The sequence below is a fragment of the Aquila chrysaetos genome, chromosome Z (genome assembly GCF_900496995.4).
Source record: "Aquila chrysaetos chrysaetos chromosome Z, bAquChr1.4, whole genome shotgun sequence".
NCBI lineage: Eukaryota > Metazoa > Chordata > Aves > Accipitriformes > Accipitridae > Aquila > Aquila chrysaetos.
The window spans coordinates 50,733,641-50,753,081 of NC_044030.1; the positions used below are offsets into that span (position 1 = coordinate 50,733,641).

A 19,441-nucleotide genomic window follows, 5' to 3' on the forward strand; every position below is an offset into this window, starting at 1 on the left:
CCACTTGCACCACATCATTATTTCTAGCATAGGATTCCATAGTTATACTATTAACTCTTATTTTATACCACTCTCATCACTGTCAACAGAAGCAATTAACATCTTCTAATCTATGCTTGGGGACAAATACCACGAACACTCCCTTGGTTGTTAGACATTTGCCCTAGCAAACATAAAGGAATGAGACAAAACAATAAAAATGCAATTCCAGATGGAAACCCAAGGTCAGCTCTCATTCAGATATTTCAGTCAGATTCATGATAGAGCTTGGCTGAGTAGGGCTTGGAGGTCAGGTTCTGGTCTCTGCACATCCACCACAGTGCTGAACACTTTTGGTGAGTCAAACCCCACAACAAACTTCCAGTTCCCCATCTGAAGCTCTGCTCTCTCTCTGGGAAGTCACTGGAGTTTCATTACTGGAGAAGCAACTGTATGACCAACATGAAAAAGTCTCTTAGACGTTCATGGTCCCCCAGTAGCACGTAACTAGCATGCTACATGTGAGGTTGTTCAAAGCGGGTACCACATTTATTATAATGTTTAATATTTATTACTGGGTTAAAACACTTCTAAAGCACTACCCAAATTGTACAAGAAAATCTAAAAAGTGGCTTTATGAAGCCTGTGTGGATTCCAGAGCTAGGTGCCCCCAAGAGATTTTCCAACTTCCTCAGATAGTAAAGACAAGTACAGGTTTTGTCTCAGGTTGTTTAACACTTGAAGGGACAGATCAGCAATGTGCCAGACTCAAGATTATAAAAATCTGTATGATATACCTATGATACCTGCTGTGAAAAGGAATGTTAGAAATACACAGACCTTGCACAAGTCAGTAAACATTTCTAACTGACTGAGAAGGAACACGATGGAGTTAATGATAGAGAAATTCCCATGTATACTACCTGAAATCTCTTTTTTACCACACCAACCCAGCAGACTGGAAACTTGGGTGACCTACAGATTGGGTGTGAAACTTTGCAGTGTTTTAAAATAGCGACCTTAGCTCCTACACTGTAAGTTGAAAACAAAGGAAGATGTTGACAGGCAGTTCCTGGTGGAAAACTGTCTTTGAAATAATCCATGCAATCTCAGACTGGTTGAGGTTGGAAAGGACCTCTGGAGGTCATCTGGTCCAACACCCTGGTCAAGCAGCGTCACCTAGAGCTACCTGGTTGCCCCGGACCACGTCCAGGCTTTTGAAGATCTCCAGGGACGCAGGCTCCACAACATCCCCGGGCAACCTGTGCCAGTGCTCAGTCACCCTCACCGTCGACAAGTGTTTCCTGATGTTCAGACGGAGCCCCCTGTGTCGCAGTTTGCGCCCCTTGCCTCTGGCCCAGTCAGCGGGCACTACTGAAAAGAGCCTGGCTCTGTGCTCCTTGCATTCTCCCTTCAGGTATTCACAAGCATTAGTAAGATGCCCCCTGCGCCTTCTCTTCTCCAGGCCTTTCCCAGCTCTCTCAGCCTTTCCTCATGTGGGAGGTGCTCCAGTCCCTTCACCATCCTACCGGCCCGTCACTGGGCTCTTTCCAGTAGCTCCGCATCTCTCTTGTACTGGGGAGCCCAGAACTGGACACAGTACTCCAGGTGCGGCAGGAATCCTGTCGAACAAGGCTGGGCCCACGACTCGTCTCGCCCCAAGGAAGGCGTAGGATGTGCTCAGCTGTGTCCTGTGGTGGGTCCGTTGGAGCCGGCTGGGACCGGCCCTGTCTGCCCGGCGCGGGGCAGCCGTGGCCTCTCCTCACAGAGGCTCCCTCGGCAGTCCCCCCGCTGCTAACACCTGGACACGGACACCCAATACACCAATACACCGGGAGAGGGTGTCCGGAGCAGCGCGGGTGCCTGGGCAAGGACAGGCAGCAGACTAGGTGGAGGCTCTGTGGCCGGCGGAGGAGCTGCGGCAGGGACATCTGCCGAGAGGCTTTCCAAGGCCTGCCTTCTGGCCGGGGCCTCCGCGTCAGCGGCTCCCCCCTCTCTTTGCTCGCGCGGCATGGAGACAGTGCAGCGCAGGGCTCCGTCTTTGTCCTCTTGCAGGTGCTCACTCTCATCACCACCCAGCAAGGCCCTGCAAGCTGGCTCGCCCCAGAAGGAGCCGTTGCGGTGTCCCGGGCGCTCGTGCGTCTTGCTGAGGACGGAGGCACGCAGCAGCCCCTTGGCACTTGCCTGGGGCCACTCTAGTGGCTGAAGCTCCCCATGACGATGTGGAGCCAGAGGGACCGAGCCCAGCCAGTCCCCAAGCAACGGCTGCTTTGGAAAGAGAGAAGGCCCAGGCTTTACTGCGGAGCAGAGCGGAGCGGGGCGGAGCGGGGCGGAGCGGGGCGTGACGTTACGTGGCATGGAGTACCCCTTCGGTACTCCCGTTTGGGCTGGCCGTCCCAGCTGTGTCCCCTCCCAGCCTCTCGCCCAGCCTCAGCCTGCTCGCCTGGGGACACACAGGCGAGAGAAGCAGAGGAAGCCTTGGCGCTCTGCAAGCACTGCTCAGCAGCAGCTAAAACACCAGCGTGCCTTCAAGACGGTCTCGTCACAAGCGCAAAACACAGCCCCACATGGGCTGCGGGGTCTCTCTCCACGCCCCCCCCGGAGCTCCCCTCCGCCTGTGATGTCACAGCCACGTGACACACCCCTCACACCGTGCGGGGCCAGGCCTCTGTGAGGTCAGGCGCTGTGGGCCATAAGCTGTGGGCCTGGAAGGAGCTCGCAGTGTGCTTGCTGGTGGCGAGCGCTGGTGGCTGTGTGCCTGGGGCAGGCGCTCTCCTGCCGGGTATCGCCAGGAGGAGATCTGCCCAGACAGGCAACACTCCTGCGGCCAAAGGCAGGCACATAAGCTTTCAGGAGAGCTTCATTTCTCACCAGGATGAGGAGGAGAAGGGCTTCTCCAAGAGCACCAGAGGCTGCCCTGCCAAGGAGAGGAGCCAGGAGCAGCCCGGCAAGATCTCGGGAGGCCAAGGGCACCAGCCGGCAACGGCCTGCACGCTGCAGTGCTGCAGGAAATGAAGGTTAGTTCAGGGCTGCCTTTCACCCCGTGTTGGCACCAAGCCTGCCTGCCTTGGCCGGGCCCGACAGCCCTGCAGAACCAGCGTCGTCGTGCCGCAAGGGAGGCCTGGGGCCACCTCGGCTACGTGCCGATGGCAGAGCTGGCTACCATGTCCATGTCTTTGTGGGCTACCCCAGGACTCGTGCCACCCTCCTTCCCCCCCAGGCACGCCGTCAGTGCCCTGCCTGCCAGGGGATCCTGCCCAGCTCTCTGCCTCCCGCTCCCAGCTGCCCCCCTCTATAGGGCATAACCACGGCTCTGCCCCTGCCCCTGCCCCTGCCCCTGCCCCTGCCCCAGGGAGGGAGCGTGTAGGACCAGCGCCCACCTCCCTGCAGGCATCTGGCACGCACTGCACCGGTGTCCTCAGGATGGGTCCTCAGGCTCTTCTCTGGTTTCTTTGCCCAGGATCGGTCTTCAGCGTGGCAGTAGCCGTCTCCCTTCCGAGATGCCTCAGCCTAGACATCTCCACTGTGTAAGTACAACACGTGTCCAGCGCGGACACGGAGACGAGGCGTGCCGGTGGCCGACGGGGAGCATGGGGAGGCTGGCTCTGCCCTTGAGCACTGCTAACACCGGGACTCCCTCTTTTTCAGGAAAGAGGTCATCACCTTGAAGAAGAAGAGGCTCTTCACGATGCTCTTCCTGATGAGCCTAGCTGCTCTCGGTGAGTATTTGCCCGCTGCCAGCAGAGGCACGGAGGCACGGAGTGCGAGCTTCCGCGCGAGGGAGTGGCGCTGGTGGGGCCCTTCCGACCTCCCGCGTCTGCAGCTCAGGGAGCTCCCAAGATGCTCGCTCTCTGCAGAGCCCACCCGGCCCCAGAGCCAACAGAGGAAAGGCGTGCGCAGCCCCGTGGAGCCTGGTGTTGGTGCTCACTGCAGCAGGGAGGGGAAATGGGGCGTAGCTGTGGGGCGCCAAGCGTGCACGGAAACGGGGGCTGTGCAGAGCCCCGAGGCTCAGGGAGAGGGTCCCCGCTTGGAGGGAGCTGCAGCCTCTCTCTGCACCCCTTCGCCGTGTCCTCAGCCAACCTCTTGCCACCCTGATGTGAGCGGAGACCACGCGACTACGGGGGTCATTAGAAACCCCCCCAAATTAACTCTCTCTCTCGGTGCCGGGAATTACAGCTGGTGCCTGCTGCGGGACCTTCATGCTGAAGCGGATGCTGAGGACACAGGATGTGCCACAGGTCAGTGACTGCTGTTGTGGGACAGGAAAGTCCCACAAAGGAGCACTGCTGGAGGTGGGTGGGTAAATCGCCCAGCCCCTCCAGTTCCAGGCAATGACCCAGAGAATCAGCAGCGGCAGCTGCTGCCGTGCCTTCCTAGAGCTGCCGGCTCTGGAAAGCCCCGGCAGCTCTGGGACTCAAACGCAGAGCCTTTCGCTTTCAGGTGCGGCCGGGGCAGCCCGCAGCCAACCTGAGGTCCCTGAGGTAAGAGCCCTCTCCTCTCTCCCGACCTGCAGCACATTTGGTGGGGTAGCGGCAGACGAGCCCGTGCTATTTGCACTCCCTTCCTCGCACGGCGCCCAGCGCTCCTGCCTTTCCCTCCTGCCTGGGCCTTTTGCGAAACTTGGAGGGGAAGGGAAGCGCTCGCAAACCAGGGAAAGAAAAGGGGGCTCGAGCACCCGTGTCTCGGCTCCTCCCGAGCCTGGAGGCCCCGGGAGGGGCTGGGCAGCTCTCCGACAAGACCCGCTTTCCCGGTGACTGCAGGAACACGCTCACTCTGTTGAGGAAGCAATCGCAAGAGATGCAAGAGCTAAGAGATGAGGTGGCGAGCCTGGCTGCAGAGATGGGCACGGTGACGAAGGTGATCCTGCACTCTGGGAAAGAGGGCTGGGACGAGCAGGGCCCCGCACAAGGCACTTCCTGGGCCAGCTGGTGGGCTTTTCCTGCTCAGCCCACGCACCCGTCCCTTGCCAGGGGCTGCTCGTTGAGCTTCTCCGCTGTAAAGCCCCTTCTCCTGGCCAGGTCTGAGGTGGTTGTTTCTCCTGTTCATTTGTGTCTTTCTTTCCCAGGAAATTCGTCAAATGAGAGAGGCAATGTCTGCAACCACGTGGACGTCTGACTGGGCTCTGAAAAGCACGGGTACGGGCGGACACCGGCAGGCAGGGCTGTCATTGCACTGGGCTCCCCGCTTAGCACTCCCAAAAGGAGGCTGCGCGGCAGACTGCTCGCCGAGGCATCGGGACACGGGGCAAAACCATGGGGCCCAAGAGCATGACTGTGGCTGAGCGGCTGCCTTGGGCTCACCCCAGCGCTGCCGTCAGACCCCTCGCTGGTGCCGCTGGCACGCCGCGACAGCATTTCCGCCCTCTCCCGCTCCACGGAGCTTTCCTGGGGAGCACAAAGGAGTGGCCGGGTCCTCCTTTGCTGTCCAGGCAGCGGGGCCTTGGCCTGGCTCTGCTGCCCTTCCCGTGGGATCTTGCGGTCTCCCAGCACCCGCAGACCTTCCCTTTGTGTGGCTGGGAGAGAAACGCAGTCGCCGGGCACGGGGATCCCCTCCTTTTCCTGGGGCACCTCCGAGGGTGCGGTGCTGCGTGCGGGGCTGGCGGGCAGCCTTAGAAATAGCCTGCAGCCACCAGGTCCTCCGAGCCTGGGGCCTCTTGCACTCAGCTGCTCTCGTCTCCCTTCAGGGGCTGCCATCGACCTGCAGAGATCGTCCAGCAGCTCTGCGTGGCCCTGCAGGCTGTTTTGGTTCCTGTGTGCTCCACCCCTTCTGGATACCTTTGCGCAGGTAGAGCAGCAGAAAGTGTCAGTGCTGCTTCTCTTGCCTCTTGCAAAGTTGGGGGCAAGCCCTGGGGCATCTCCCCTCAGGCCAGTGGTACTGCTCAAGGCCACGGCAGCGGCCCGGTGCCTGACACCTGAGGTCCCGCGCAGGGCTTGGCTCCCTGCGAAACGCCAGTTGCCCTCAGAACGGGGCTGAGCTGAGCCGAGCTTCCTGCCCGCCATCCCTGGTCGCTGCTGGGTGAAGGAGCTTCTCCGTAGGGACACCATTTCCCTGCCACAGCTCTGGCTGTGCCTCTCCCAGTGGGGCAGTGGAGGGTGCGGGGAGGCTGCAGAGCTGCTGGGCAAAAAGGGAGGTTTCCTGAAAGCCCTGACTCAGGTGCAGGGTATCGGATGTTTCCCACCGGCTGGCTGTTCTCCTGCTCTTTCCCGGGCCGGGAAGATGGCTGGGCGCTTCTGCCCGCTTCCCAGCACGCCATTCATTTTGAGCGCAAGTGCAGCCCACAGGCGCAGTGCCGCCTGTGCTCCTGGCTGCAGGGCAGCGCAGCAGGCCCCATCACACCCTCGCGTTCATTGCTCTTGCCCTCTGCTTTCAGCCGGATGCCTCCCCAGGATACTGCTGGCCTTTCCAAGGGTCTCGGAGCGAGGTGCTAATCCGGTTGCCCACACAAATACGACCGACGGCCGTCACCATACAGCACGCCTCAAAGATAGCCTCTCCGCCGGGGACTGTCAGTAGTGCCCCCAGAGACTTCACTGTCTCCGTAAGTCTCTGCCGGGCACTGGGGGCTGGGACCTGGCCGCGGGGGAAAGCTCTAACAGGGACTTGCTGCTCTCTGCGCATCTGCCGAGATGTGTGTGCTCCCAAGCACTGCTGCTCCCCGAGGGGACGCTTCAAGGGACACGTGGGGTGGCGTCACCCCTCCTCAGACTTGCTTAGCACATTTTGGCCCAGCACCTCTGGGCCCTTGAGCAACACACAAGGACGAGACTCGGCCCCACCGCTTCCTGCGCCAGACTGGGCTGCAGCTGCAGCAGCTGGGTGGGGGTCACGGGCCCGGATCTGGCATGAGCGTTTCCCTGTGGTCGCGTCGAGCCTGACCTGCTCCCCTGTGCTTTATCTCCAAGGGACTGGATGAGGAAGGCGAGGACGAAACTCTGCTCGGGACATTCACCTATGCCGTGCAGAAAGAGTCGACCCAGACCTTCCCTCTGCAGGTAGAGTGAGTGCGTGTGGGCAAGAGGCCCGGGCAGAAATTGCCAGTTTGCCAGCAAGTTGCTTGCAGAGGGAGTGTGGATGGTCCCTGCCAGGGCAGGGGGCCGACCCTGGCCGAGAGAAACGCTGGCGGCATCGGGAGGGAGAGTGGCATCCGGCAGGGTGGCAAGAGCAGAACAAAGGCCACGTTGGCCCCACAGCCCTCTGGGTCCCCAGAGCTACCTGGCTGTACCCGCCAGGCAGGCGGTGGCGGGGAGGATGCCCAGCACCTTGCCCCAGCAGCAGGACTTTCCCCAGGCCCCATTTCCCTGGGACCAGCGAGCCTCAGGTTTCCACAGCTGCCCACCACCCTCTCCGAGGCCGGGCGTTTGGTCTGCGGGGCCGCAGGGGTCCTTTGCCGCCTGGCTGGGAGAAGGGAAGGAGGGAGAAGCTGCCGCCTCAGCCAGGGCGGGAGCTGGTCCCGGAGCAGGGGCCGGGCTGGCGGAGGAAGATGCGCGGAGCCTGCTGGCACTCTTTACACCCCAGGAGTGACGCTGCTTTTTGCTACCGTTTCTTTGCAGAATGGCGACTCCAGAGCCTTCCGGTTTTTGAAGCTTGTCATAGAGAGCAACTGGGGAAAACCAGGATACACCTGCATTTATCGAGTGCAGGTGTACGGGAAGACCGTGGGAACAACTGCCATCAGCCAGATGCCTGCGGAGAGCTTCCCTCAATAAGAATTAAAGAGGAAAATGGAGAAACGGACCAGAGGGATGTCGCTTAGTCTGGCGTAGAGCAATGTCGTTTCGGAGCCCCTCTCAAAGCTGCCAACTTCTGCCTTTCGCGGGCTGAGGCCTTCCTCGGGCTTTCCGCTTTCCCTCCGCCACGGGGATGTTGCCTAACCGAGCAAAAAGGAGACGACGCTCCTGTAGCCGTTCCTTGCCTAAGTTCCTTGACAAAACCCTTTGGCATGAGGGGCGCCCCCCACCCCACCTCGCCCCAGGAAGGCGTCATCAGAGCCTGGCAGTGCTTCGGGGTCATGATCCCCACGGCACTGGCCCATTCCATTCACGGATGCTAATTAAAATCTCTTTTTTACCACACCAACCCAGCAGACTGGAAACTTGGGTGACCTACAGATTGGGTGTGAAACTTTGCAGTGTTTTAAAATAGCGACCTTAGCTCCTACACTGTAAGTTGAAAACAAAGGAAGATGTTGACAGGCAGTTCCTGGTGGAAAACTGTCTTTGAAATAATCCATGCAATCTCAGACTGGTTGAGGTTGGAAAGGACCTCTGGAGGTCATCTGGTCCAACACCCTGGTCAAGCAGCGTCACCTAGAGCTACCTGGTTGCCCCGGACCACGTCCAGGCTTTTGAAGATCTCCAGGGACGCAGGCTCCACAACATCCCCGGGCAACCTGTGCCAGTGCTCAGTCACCCTCACCGTCGACAAGTGTTTCCTGATGTTCAGACGGAGCCCCCTGTGTCGCAGTTTGCGCCCCTTGCCTCTGGCCCAGTCAGCGGGCACTACTGAAAGGAGCCTGGCTCTGTGCTCCTTGCATTCTCCCTTCAGGTATTCACAAGCATTAGTAAGATGCCCCCTGCGCCTTCTCTTCTCCAGGCCTTTCCCAGCTCTCTCAGCCTTTCCTCATGTGGGAGGTGCTCCAGTCCCTTCACCATCCTACCGGCCCGTCACTGGGCTCTTTCCAGTAGCTCCGCATCTCTCTTGTACTGGGGAGCCCAGAACTGGACACAGTACTCCAGGTGCGGCAGGAATCCTGTCGAACAAGGCTGGGCCCACGACTCGTCTCGCCCCAAGGAAGGCGTAGGATGTGCTCAGCTGTGTCCTGTGGTGGGTCCGTTGGAGCCGGCTGGGACCGGCCCTGTCTGCCCGGCGCGGGGCAGCCGTGGCCTCTCCTCACAGAGGCTCCCTCGGCAGTCCCCCCGCTGCTAACACCTGGACACGGACACCCAATACACCAATACACCGGGAGAGGGTGTCCGGAGCAGCGCGGGTGCCTGGGCAAGGACAGGCAGCAGACTAGGTGGAGGCTCTGTGGCCGGCGGAGGAGCTGCGGCAGGGACATCTGCCGAGAGGCTTTCCAAGGCCTGCCTTCTGGCCGGGGCCTCCGCGTCAGCGGCTCCCCCCTCTCTTTGCTCGCGCGGCATGGAGACAGTGCAGCGCAGGGCTCCGTCTTTGTCCTCTTGCAGGTGCTCACTCTCATCACCACCCAGCAAGGCCCTGCAAGCTGGCTCGCCCCAGAAGGAGCCGTTGCGGTGTCCCGGGCGCTCGTGCGTCTTGCTGAGGACGGAGGCACGCAGCAGCCCCTTGGCACTTGCCTGGGGCCACTCTAGTGGCTGAAGCTCCCCATGACGATGTGGAGCCAGAGGGACCGAGCCCAGCCAGTCCCCAAGCAACGGCTGCTTTGGAAAGAGAGAAGGCCCAGGCTTTACTGCGGAGCAGAGCGGAGCGGGGCGGAGCGGGGCGGAGCGGGGCGTGACGTTACGTGGCATGGAGTACCCCTTCGGTACTCCCGTTTGGGCTGGCCGTCCCAGCTGTGTCCCCTCCCAGCCTCTCGCCCAGCCTCAGCCTGCTCGCCTGGGGACACACAGGCGAGAGAAGCAGAGGAAGCCTTGGCGCTCTGCAAGCACTGCTCAGCAGCAGCTAAAACACCAGCGTGCCTTCAAGACGGTCTCGTCACAAGCGCAAAACACAGCCCCACATGGGCTGCGGGGTCTCTCTCCACGCCCCCCCCGGAGCTCCCCTCCGCCTGTGATGTCACAGCCACGTGACACACCCCTCACACCGTGCGGGGCCAGGCCTCTGTGAGGTCAGGCGCTGTGGGCCATAAGCTGTGGGCCTGGAAGGAGCTCGCAGTGTGCTTGCTGGTGGCGAGCGCTGGTGGCTGTGTGCCTGGGGCAGGCGCTCTCCTGCCGGGTATCGCCAGGAGGAGATCTGCCCAGACAGGCAACACTCCTGCGGCCAAAGGCAGGCACATAAGCTTTCAGGAGAGCTTCATTTCTCACCAGGATGAGGAGGAGAAGGGCTTCTCCAAGAGCACCAGAGGCTGCCCTGCCAAGGAGAGGAGCCAGGAGCAGCCCGGCAAGATCTCGGGAGGCCAAGGGCACCAGCCGGCAACGGCCTGCACGCTGCAGTGCTGCAGGAAATGAAGGTTAGTTCAGGGCTGCCTTTCACCCCGTGTTGGCACCAAGCCTGCCTGCCTTGGCCGGGCCCGACAGCCCTGCAGAACCAGCGTCGTCGTGCCGCAAGGGAGGCCTGGGGCCACCTCGGCTACGTGCCGATGGCAGAGCTGGCTACCATGTCCATGTCTTTGTGGGCTACCCCAGGACTCGTGCCACCCTCCTTCCCCCCAGGCACGCCGTCAGTGCCCTGCCTGCCAGGGGATCCTGCCCAGCTCTCCGCCTCCCGCTCCCAGCTGCCCCCCTCTATAGGGCATAACCACGGCTCTGCCCCTGCCCCTGCCCCTGCCCCTGCCCCAGGGAGGGAGCGTGTAGGACCAGCGCCCACCTCCCTGCAGGCATCTGGCACGCACTGCACCGGTGTCCTCAGGATGGGTCCTCAGGCTCTTCTCTGGTTTCTTTGCCCAGGATCGGTCTTCAGCGTGGCAGTAGCCGTCTCCCTTCCGAGATGCCTCAGCCTAGACATCTCCACTGTGTAAGTACAACACGTGTCCAGCGCGGACACGGAGACGAGGCGTGCCGGTGGCCGACGGGGAGCATGGGGAGGCTGGCTCTGCCCTTGAGCACTGCTAACACCGGGACTCCCTCTTTTTCAGGAAAGAGGTCATCACCTTGAAGAAGAAGAGGCTCTTCACGATGCTCTTCCTGATGAGCCTAGCTGCTCTCGGTGAGTATTTGCCCGCTGCCAGCAGAGGCACGGAGGCACGGAGTGCGAGCTTCCGCGCGAGGGAGTGGCGCTGGTGGGGCCCTTCCGACCTCCCGCGTCTGCAGCTCAGGGAGCTCCCAAGATGCTCGCTCTCTGCAGAGCCCACCCGGCCCCAGAGCCAACAGAGGAAAGGCGTGCGCAGCCCCGTGGAGCCTGGTGTTGGTGCTCACTGCAGCAGGGAGGGGAAATGGGGCGTAGCTGTGGGGCGCCAAGCGTGCACGGAAACGGGGGCTGTGCAGAGCCCCGAGGCTCAGGGAGAGGGTCCCCGCTTGGAGGGAGCTGCAGCCTCTCTCTGCACCCCTTCGCCGTGTCCTCAGCCAACCTCTTGCCACCCTGATGTGAGCGGAGACCACGCGACTACGGGGGTCATTAGAAACCCCCCCAAATTAACTCTCTCTCTCGGTGCCGGGAATTACAGCTGGTGCCTGCTGCGGGACCTTCATGCTGAAGCGGATGCTGAGGACACAGGATGTGCCACAGGTCAGTGACTGCTGTTGTGGGACAGGAAAGTCCCACAAAGGAGCACTGCTGGAGGTGGGTGGGTAAATCGCCCAGCCCCTCCAGTTCCAGGCAATGACCCAGAGAATCAGCAGCGGCAGCTGCTGCCGTGCCTTCCTAGAGCTGCCGGCTCTGGAAAGCCCCGGCAGCTCTGGGACTCAAACGCAGAGCCTTTCGCTTTCAGGTGCGGCCGGGGCAGCCCGCAGCCAACCTGAGGTCCCTGAGGTAAGAGCCCTCTCCTCTCTCCCGACCTGCAGCACATTTGGTGGGGTAGCGGCAGACGAGCCCGTGCTATTTGCACTCCCTTCCTCGCACGGCGCCCAGGGCTCCTGCCTTTCCCTCCTGCCTGGGCCTTTTGCGAAACTTGGAGGGGAAGGGAAGCGCTCGCAAACCAGGGAAAGAAAAGGGGGCTCGAGCACCCGTGTCTCGGCTCCTCCCGAGCCTGGAGGCCCCGGGAGGGGCTGGGCAGCTCTCCGACAAGACCTGCTTTCCCGGTGACTGCAGGAACACGCTCACTCTGTTGAGGAAAGCAATCGCAAGAGATGCAAGAGCTAAGAGATGAGGTGGCGAGCCTGGCTGCAGAGATGGGCACGGTGACGAAGGTGATCCTGCACTCTGGGAAAGAGGGCTGGGACGAGCAGGGCCCCGCACAAGGCACTTCCTGGGCCAGCTGGTGGGCTTTTCCTGCTCAGCCCACGCACCCGTCCCTTGCCAGGGGCTGCTCGTTGAGCTTCTCCGCTGTAAAGCCCCTTCTCCTGGCCAGGTCTGAGGTGGTTGTTTCTCCTGTTCATTTGTGTCTTTCTTTCCCAGGAAATTCGTCAAATGAGAGAGGCAATGTCTGCAACCACGTGGACGTCTGACTGGGCTCTGAAAAGCACGGGTACGGGCGGACACCGGCAGGCAGGGCTGTCATTGCACTGGGCTCCCGCTTAGCACTCCCAAAAGGAGGCTGCGCGGCAGACTGCTCGCCGAGGCATCGGGACACGGGGCAAAACCATGGGGCCCAAGAGCATGACTGTGGCTGAGCGGCTGCCTTGGGCTCACCCCAGCGCTGCCGTCAGACCCCTCGCTGGTGCCGCTGGCACGCCGCGACAGCATTTCCGCCCTCTCCCGCTCCACGGAGCTTTCCTGGGGAGCGCAAAGGAGTGGCCGGGTCCGGGCCTTGGCCTGGCTCTGCTGCCCTTCCCGTGGGATCTTGCGGTCTCCCAGCACCCGCAGACCTTCCCTTTGTGTGGCTGGGAGAGAAACGCAGTCGCCGGGCACGGGGATCCCCTCCTTTTCCTGGGGCACCTCCGAGGGTGCGGTGCTGCGTGCGGGGCTGGCGGGCAGCCTTAGAAATAGCCTGCAGCCACCAGGTCCTCCGAGCCTGGGGCCTCTTGCACTCAGCTGCTCTCGTCTCCCTTCAGGGGCTGCCATCGACCTGCAGAGATCGTCCAGCAGCTCTGCGTGGCCCTGCAGGCTGTTTTGGTTCCTGTGTGCTCCACCCCTTCTGGATACCTTTGCGCAGGTAGAGCAGCAGAAAGTGTCAGTGCTGCTTCTCTTGCCTCTTGCAAAGTTGGGGGCAAGCCCTGGGGCATCTCCCCTCAGGCCAGTGGTACTGCTCAAGGCCACGGCAGCGGCCCGGTGCCTGACACCTGAGGTCCCGCGCAGGGCTTGGCTCCCTGCGAAACGCCAGTTGCCCTCAGAACGGGGCTGAGCTGAGCCGAGCTTCCTGCCCGCCATCCCTGGTCGCTGCTGGGTGAAGGAGCTTCTCCGTAGGGACACCATTTCCCTGCCACAGCTCTGGCTGTGCCTCTCCCAGTGGGGCAGTGGAGGGTGCGGGGAGGCTGCAGAGCTGCTGGGCAAAAAGGGAGGTTTCCTGAAAGCCCTGACTCAGGTGCAGGGTATCGGATGTTTCCCACCGGCTGGCTGTTCTCCTGCTCTTTCCCGGGCCGGGAAGATGGCTGGGCGCTTCTGCCCGCTTCCCAGCACGCCATTCATTTTGAGCGCAAGTGCAGCCCACAGGCGCAGTGCCGCCTGTGCTCCTGGCTGCAGGGCAGCGCAGCAGGCCCCATCACACCCTCGCGTTCATTGCTCTTGCCCTCTGCTTTCAGCCGGATGCCTCCCCAGGATACTGCTGGCCTTTCCAAGGGTCTCGGAGCGAGGTGCTAATCCGGTTGCCCACACAAATACGACCGACGGCCGTCACCATACAGCACGCCTCAAAGATAGCCTCTCCGCCGGGGACTGTCAGTAGTGCCCCCAGAGACTTCACTGTCTCCGTAAGTCTCTGCCGGGCACTGGGGGCTGGGACCTGGCCGCGGGGGAAAGCTCTAACAGGGACTTGCTGCTCTCTGCGCATCTGCCGAGATGTGTGTGCTCCCAAGCACTGCTGCTCCCCGAGGGGACGCTTCAAGGGACACGTGGGGTGGCGTCACCCCTCCTCAGACTTGCTTAGCACATTTTGGCCCAGCACCTCTGGGCCCTTGAGCAACACACAAGGACGAGACTCGGCCCCACCGCTTCCTGCGCCAGACTGGGCTGCAGCTGCAGCAGCTGGGTGGGGGTCACGGGCCCGGATCTGGCATGAGCGTTTCCCTGTGGTCGCGTCGAGCCTGACCTGCTCCCCTGTGCTTTATCTCCAAGGGACTGGATGAGGAAGGCGAGGACGAAACTCTGCTCGGGACATTCACCTATGCCGTGCAGAAAGAGTCGACCCAGACCTTCCCTCTGCAGGTAGAGTGAGTGCGTGTGGGCAAGAGGCCCGGGCAGAAGTGCCAGTTTGCCAGCAAGTTGCTTGCAGAGGGAGTGTGGATGGTCCCTGCCAGGGCAGGGGGCCGACCCTGGCCGAGAGAAACGCTGGCGGCATCGGGAGGGAGAGTGGCATCCGGCAGGGTGGCAAGAGCAGAACAAAGGCCACGTTGGCCCCACAGCCCTCTGGGTCCCCAGAGCTACCTGGCTGTACCCGCCAGGCAGGCGGTGGCGGGGAGGATGCCCAGCACCTTGCCCCAGCAGCAGGACTTTCCCCAGGCCCCATTTCCCTGGGACCAGCGAGCCTCAGGTTTCCACAGCTGCCCACCACCCTCTCCGAGGCCGGGCGTTTGGTCTGCGGGGCCGCAGGGGTCCTTTGCCGCCTGGCTGGGAGAAGGGAAGGAGGGAGAAGCTGCCGCCTCAGCCAGGGCGGGAGCTGGTCCCGGAGCAGGGGCCGGGCTGGCAGAGGAAGATGCGCGGAGCCTGCTGGCACTCTTTACACCCCAGGAGTGACGCTGCTTTTTGCTACCGTTTCTTTGCAGAATGGCGACTCCAGAGCCTTCCGGTTTTTGAAGCTTGTCATAGAGAGCAACTGGGGAAAACCAGGATACACCTGCATTTATCGAGTGCAGGTGTACGGGAAGACCGTGGGAACAACTGCCATCAGCCAGATGCCTGCGGAGAGCTTCCCTCAATAAGAATTAAAGAGGAAAATGGAGAAACGGACCAGAGGGATGTCGCTTAGTCTGGCGTAGAGCAATGTCGTTTCGGAGCCCCTCTCAAAGCTGCCAACTTCTGCCTTTCGCGGGCTGAGGCCTTCCTCGGGCTTTCCGCTTTCCCTCCGCCACGGGGATGTTGCCTAACCGAGCAAAAAGGAGACGACGCTCCTGTAGCCGTTCCTTGCCTAAGTTCCTTGACAAAACCCTTTGGCATGAGGGGCGCCCCCCGCCCCACCTCGCCCCAGGAAGGCGTCATCAGAGCCTGGCAGTGCTTCGGGGTCATGATCCCCACGGCACTGGCCCATTCCATTCACGGATGCTAATTAAAATCTCTTTTTTACCACACCAACCCAGCAGACTGGAAACTTGGGTGACCTACAGATTGGGTGTGAAACTTTGCAGTGTTTTAAAATAGCGACCTTAGCTCCTACACTGTAAGTTGAAAACAAAGGAAGATGTTGACAGGCAGTTCCTGGTGGAAAACTGTCTTTGAAATAATCCATGCAATCTCAGACTGGTTGAGGTTGGAAAGGACCTCTGGAGGTCATCTGGTCCAACACCCTGGTCAAGCAGCGTCACCTAGAGCTACCTGGTTGCCCCGGACCACGTCCAGGCTTTTGAAGATCTCCAGGGACGCAGGCTCCACAACATCCCCGGGCAACCTGTGCCAGTGCTCAGTCACCCTCACCGTCGACAAGTGTTTCCTGATGTTCAGACGGAGCCCCCTGTGTCGCAGTTTGCGCCCCTTGCCTCTGGCCCAGTCAGCGGGCACTACTGAAAGGAGCCTGGCTCTGTGCTCCTTGCATTCTCCCTTCAGGTATTCACAAGCATTAGTAAGATGCCCCCTGCGCCTTCTCTTCTCCAGGCCTTTCCCAGCTCTCTCAGCCTTTCCTCATGTGGGAGGTGCTCCAGTCCCTTCACCATCCTACCGGCCCGTCACTGGGCTCTTTCCAGTAGCTCCGCATCTCTCTTGTACTGGGGAGCCCAGAACTGGACACAGTACTCCAGGTGCGGCAGGAATCCTGTCGAACAAGGCTGGGCCCACGACTCGTCTCGCCCCAAGGAAGGCGTAGGATGTGCTCAGCTGTGTCCTGTGGTGGGTCCGTTGGAGCCGGCTGGGACCGGCCCTGTCTGCCCGGCGCGGGGCAGCCGTGGCCTCTCCTCACAGAGGCTCCCTCGGCAGTCCCCCCGCTGCTAACACCTGGACACGGACACCCAATACACCAATACACCGGGAGAGGGTGTCCGGAGCAGCGCGGGTGCCTGGGCAAGGACAGGCAGCAGACTAGGTGGAGGCTCTGTGGCCGGCGGAGGAGCTGCGGCAGGGACATCTGCCGAGAGGCTTTCCAAGGCCTGCCTTCTGGCCGGGGCCTCCGCGTCAGCGGCTCCCCCCTCTCTTTGCTCGCGCGGCATGGAGACAGTGCAGCGCAGGGCTCCGTCTTTGTCCTCTTGCAGGTGCTCACTCTCATCACCACCCAGCAAGGCCCTGCAAGCTGGCTCGCCCCAGAAGGAGCCGTTGCGGTGTCCCGGGCGCTCGTGCGTCTTGCTGAGGACGGAGGCACGCAGCAGCCCCTTGGCACTTGCCTGGGGCCACTCTAGTGGCTGAAGCTCCCCATGACGATGTGGAGCCAGAGGGACCGAGCCCAGCCAGTCCCCAAGCAACGGCTGCTTTGGAAAGAGAGAAGGCCCAGGCTTTACTGCGGAGCAGAGCGGAGCGGGGCGGAGCGGGGCGGAGCGGGGCGTGACGTTACGTGGCATGGAGTACCCCTTCGGTACTCCCGTTTGGGCTGGCCGTCCCAGCTGTGTCCCCTCCCAGCCTCTCGCCCAGCCTCAGCCTGCTCGCCTGGGGACACACAGGCGAGAGAAGCAGAGGAAGCCTTGGCGCTCTGCAAGCACTGCTCAGCAGCAGCTAAAACACCAGCGTGCCTTCAAGACGGTCTCGTCACAAGCGCAAAACACAGCCCCACATGGGCTGCGGGGTCTCTCTCCACGCCCCCCCCGGAGCTCCCCTCCGCCTGTGATGTCACAGCCACGTGACACACCCCTCACACCGTGCGGGGCCAGGCCTCTGTGAGGTCAGGCGCTGTGGGCCATAAGCTGTGGGCCTGGAAGGAGCTCGCAGTGTGCTTGCTGGTGGCGAGCGCTGGTGGCTGTGTGCCTGGGGCAGGCGCTCTCCTGCCGGGTATCGCCAGGAGGAGATCTGCCCAGACAGGCAACACTCCTGCGGCCAAAGGCAGGCACATAAGCTTTCAGGAGAGCTTCATTTCTCACCAGGATGAGGAGGAGAAGGGCTTCTCCAAGAGCACCAGAGGCTGCCCTGCCAAGGAGAGGAGCCAGGAGCAGCCCGGCAAGATCTCGGGAGGCCAAGGGCACCAGCCGGCAACGGCCTGCACGCTGCAGTGCTGCAGGAAATGAAGGTTAGTTCAGGGCTGCCTTTCACCCCGTGTTGGCACCAAGCCTGCCTGCCTTGGCCGGGCCCGACAGCCCTGCAGAACCAGCGTCGTCGTGCCGCAAGGGAGGCCTGGGGCCACCTCGGCTACGTGCCGATGGCAGAGCTGGCTACCATGTCCATGTCTTTGTGGGCTACCCCAGGACTCGTGCCACCCTCCTTCCCCCCAGGCACGCCGTCAGTGCCCTGCCTGCCAGGGGATCCTGCCCAGCTCTCCGCCTCCCGCTCCCAGCTGCCCCCCTCTATAGGGCATAACCACGGCTCTGCCCCTGCCCCTGCCCCTGCCCCTGCCCCAGGGAGGGAGCGTGTAGGACCAGCGCCCACCTCCCTGCAGGCATCTGGCACGCACTGCACCGGTGTCCTCAGGATGGGTCCTCAGGCTCTTCTCTGGTTTCTTTGCCCAGGATCGGTCTTCAGCGTGGCAGTAGCCGTCTCCCTTCCGAGATGCCTCAGCCTAGACATCTCCACTGTGTAAGTACAACACGTGTCCAGCGCGGACACGGAGACGAGGCGTGCCGGTGGCCGACGGGGAGCATGGGGAGGCTGGCTCTGCCCTTGAGCACTGCTAACACCGGGACTCCCTCTTTTTCAGGAAAGAGGTCATCACCTTGAAGAAGAAGAGGCTCTTCACGATGCTCTTCCTGATGAGCCTAGCTGCTCTCGGTGAGTATTTGCCCGCTGCCAGCAGAGGCACGGAGGCACGGAGTGCGAGCTTCCGCGCGAGGGAGTGGCGCTGGTGGGGCCCTTCCGACCTCCCGCGTCTGCAGCTCAGGGAGCTCCCAAGATGCTCGCTCTCTGCAGAGCCCACCCGGCCCCAGAGCCAACAGAGGAAAGGCGTGCGCAGCCCCGTGGAGCCTGGTGTTGGTGCTCACTGCAGCAGGGAGGGGAAATGGGGCGTAGCTGTGGGGCGCCAAGCGTGCACGGAAACGGGGGCTGTGCAGAGCCCCGAGGCTCAGGGAGAGGGTCCCCGCTTGGAGGGAGCTGCAGCCTCTCTCTGCACCCCTTCGCCGTGTCCTCAGCCAACCTCTTGCCACCCTGATGTGAGCGGAGACCACGCGACTACGGGGGTCATTAGAAACCCCCCCAAATTAACTCTCTCTCTCGGTGCCGGGAATTACAGCTGGTGCCTGCTGCGGGACCTTCATGCTGAAGCGGATGCTGAGGACACAGGATGTGCCACAGGTCAGTGACTGCTGTTGTGGGACAGGAAAGTCCCACAAAGGAGCACTGCTGGAGGTGGGTGGGTAAATCGCCCAGCCCCTCCAGTTCCAGGCAATGACCCAGAGAATCAGCAGCGGCAGCTGCTGCCGTGCCTTCCTAGAGCTGCCGGCTCTGGAAAGCCCCGGCAGCTCTGGGACTCAAACGCAGAGCCTTTCGCTTTCAGGTGCGGCCGGGGCAGCCCGCAGCCAACCTGAGGTCCCTGAGGTAAGAGCCCTCTCCTCTCTCCCGACCTGCAGCACATTTGGTGGGGTAGCGGCAGACGAGCCCGTGCTATTTGCACTCCCTTCCTCGCACGGCGCCCAGGGCTCCTGCCTTTCCCTCCTGCCTGGGCCTTTTGCGAAACTTGGAGGGGAAGGGAAGCGCTCGCAAACCAGGGAAAGAAAAGGGGGCTCGAGCACCCGTGTCTCGGCTCCTCCCGAGCCTGGAGGCCCCGGGAGGGGCTGGGCAGCTCTCCGACAAGACCTGCTTTCCCGGTGACTGCAGGAACACGCTCACTCTGTTGAGGAAGCAATCGCAAGAGATGCAAGAGCTAAGAGATGAGGTGGCGAGCCTGGCTGCAGAGATGGGCACGGTGACGAAGGTGATCCTGCACTCTGGGAAAGAGGGCTGGGACGAGCAGGGCCCCGCACAAGGCACTTCCTGGGCCAGCTGGTGGGCTTTTCCTGCTCAGCCCACGCACCCGTCCCTTGCCAGGGGCTGCTCGTTGAGCTTCTCCGCTGTAAAGCCCCTTCTCCTGGCCAGGTCTGAGGTGGTTGTTTCTCCTGTTCATTTGTGTCTTTCTTTCCCAGGAAATTCGTCAAATGAGAGAGGCAATGTCTGCAACCACGTGGACGTCTGACTGGGCTCTGAAAAGCACGGGTACGGGCGGACACCGGCAGGCAGGGCTGTCATTGCACTGGGCTCCCGCTTAGCACTCCCAAAAGGAGGCTGCGCGGCAGACTGCTCGCCGAGGCATCGGGACACGGGG

At 61.8% G+C, this 19,441-nt stretch overlaps 2 long non-coding RNA genes across 2 annotated transcripts; both read left to right on the forward strand.

Annotated features, from left to right (window-relative positions):
* The first annotated feature begins 6,391 nt into the window (after nucleotides 1-6,391).
* On the forward strand, nucleotides 6,392-7,604 carry LOC115336639. The gene is made up of 3 exons (XR_003921852.1): nucleotides 6,392-6,517; nucleotides 6,882-6,971; nucleotides 7,530-7,604. It is a non-coding gene; the product is annotated as an uncharacterized LOC115336639 (long non-coding RNA).
* A 5,886-nt stretch (nucleotides 7,605-13,490) lies between these two features.
* Nucleotides 13,491-14,702, forward strand: LOC115336645. Its single transcript, XR_003921856.1, has 3 exons — nucleotides 13,491-13,616; nucleotides 13,981-14,070; nucleotides 14,628-14,702. It is a non-coding gene; the product is annotated as an uncharacterized LOC115336645 (long non-coding RNA).
* Nucleotides 14,703-19,441: the final 4,739 nt, after the last annotated feature.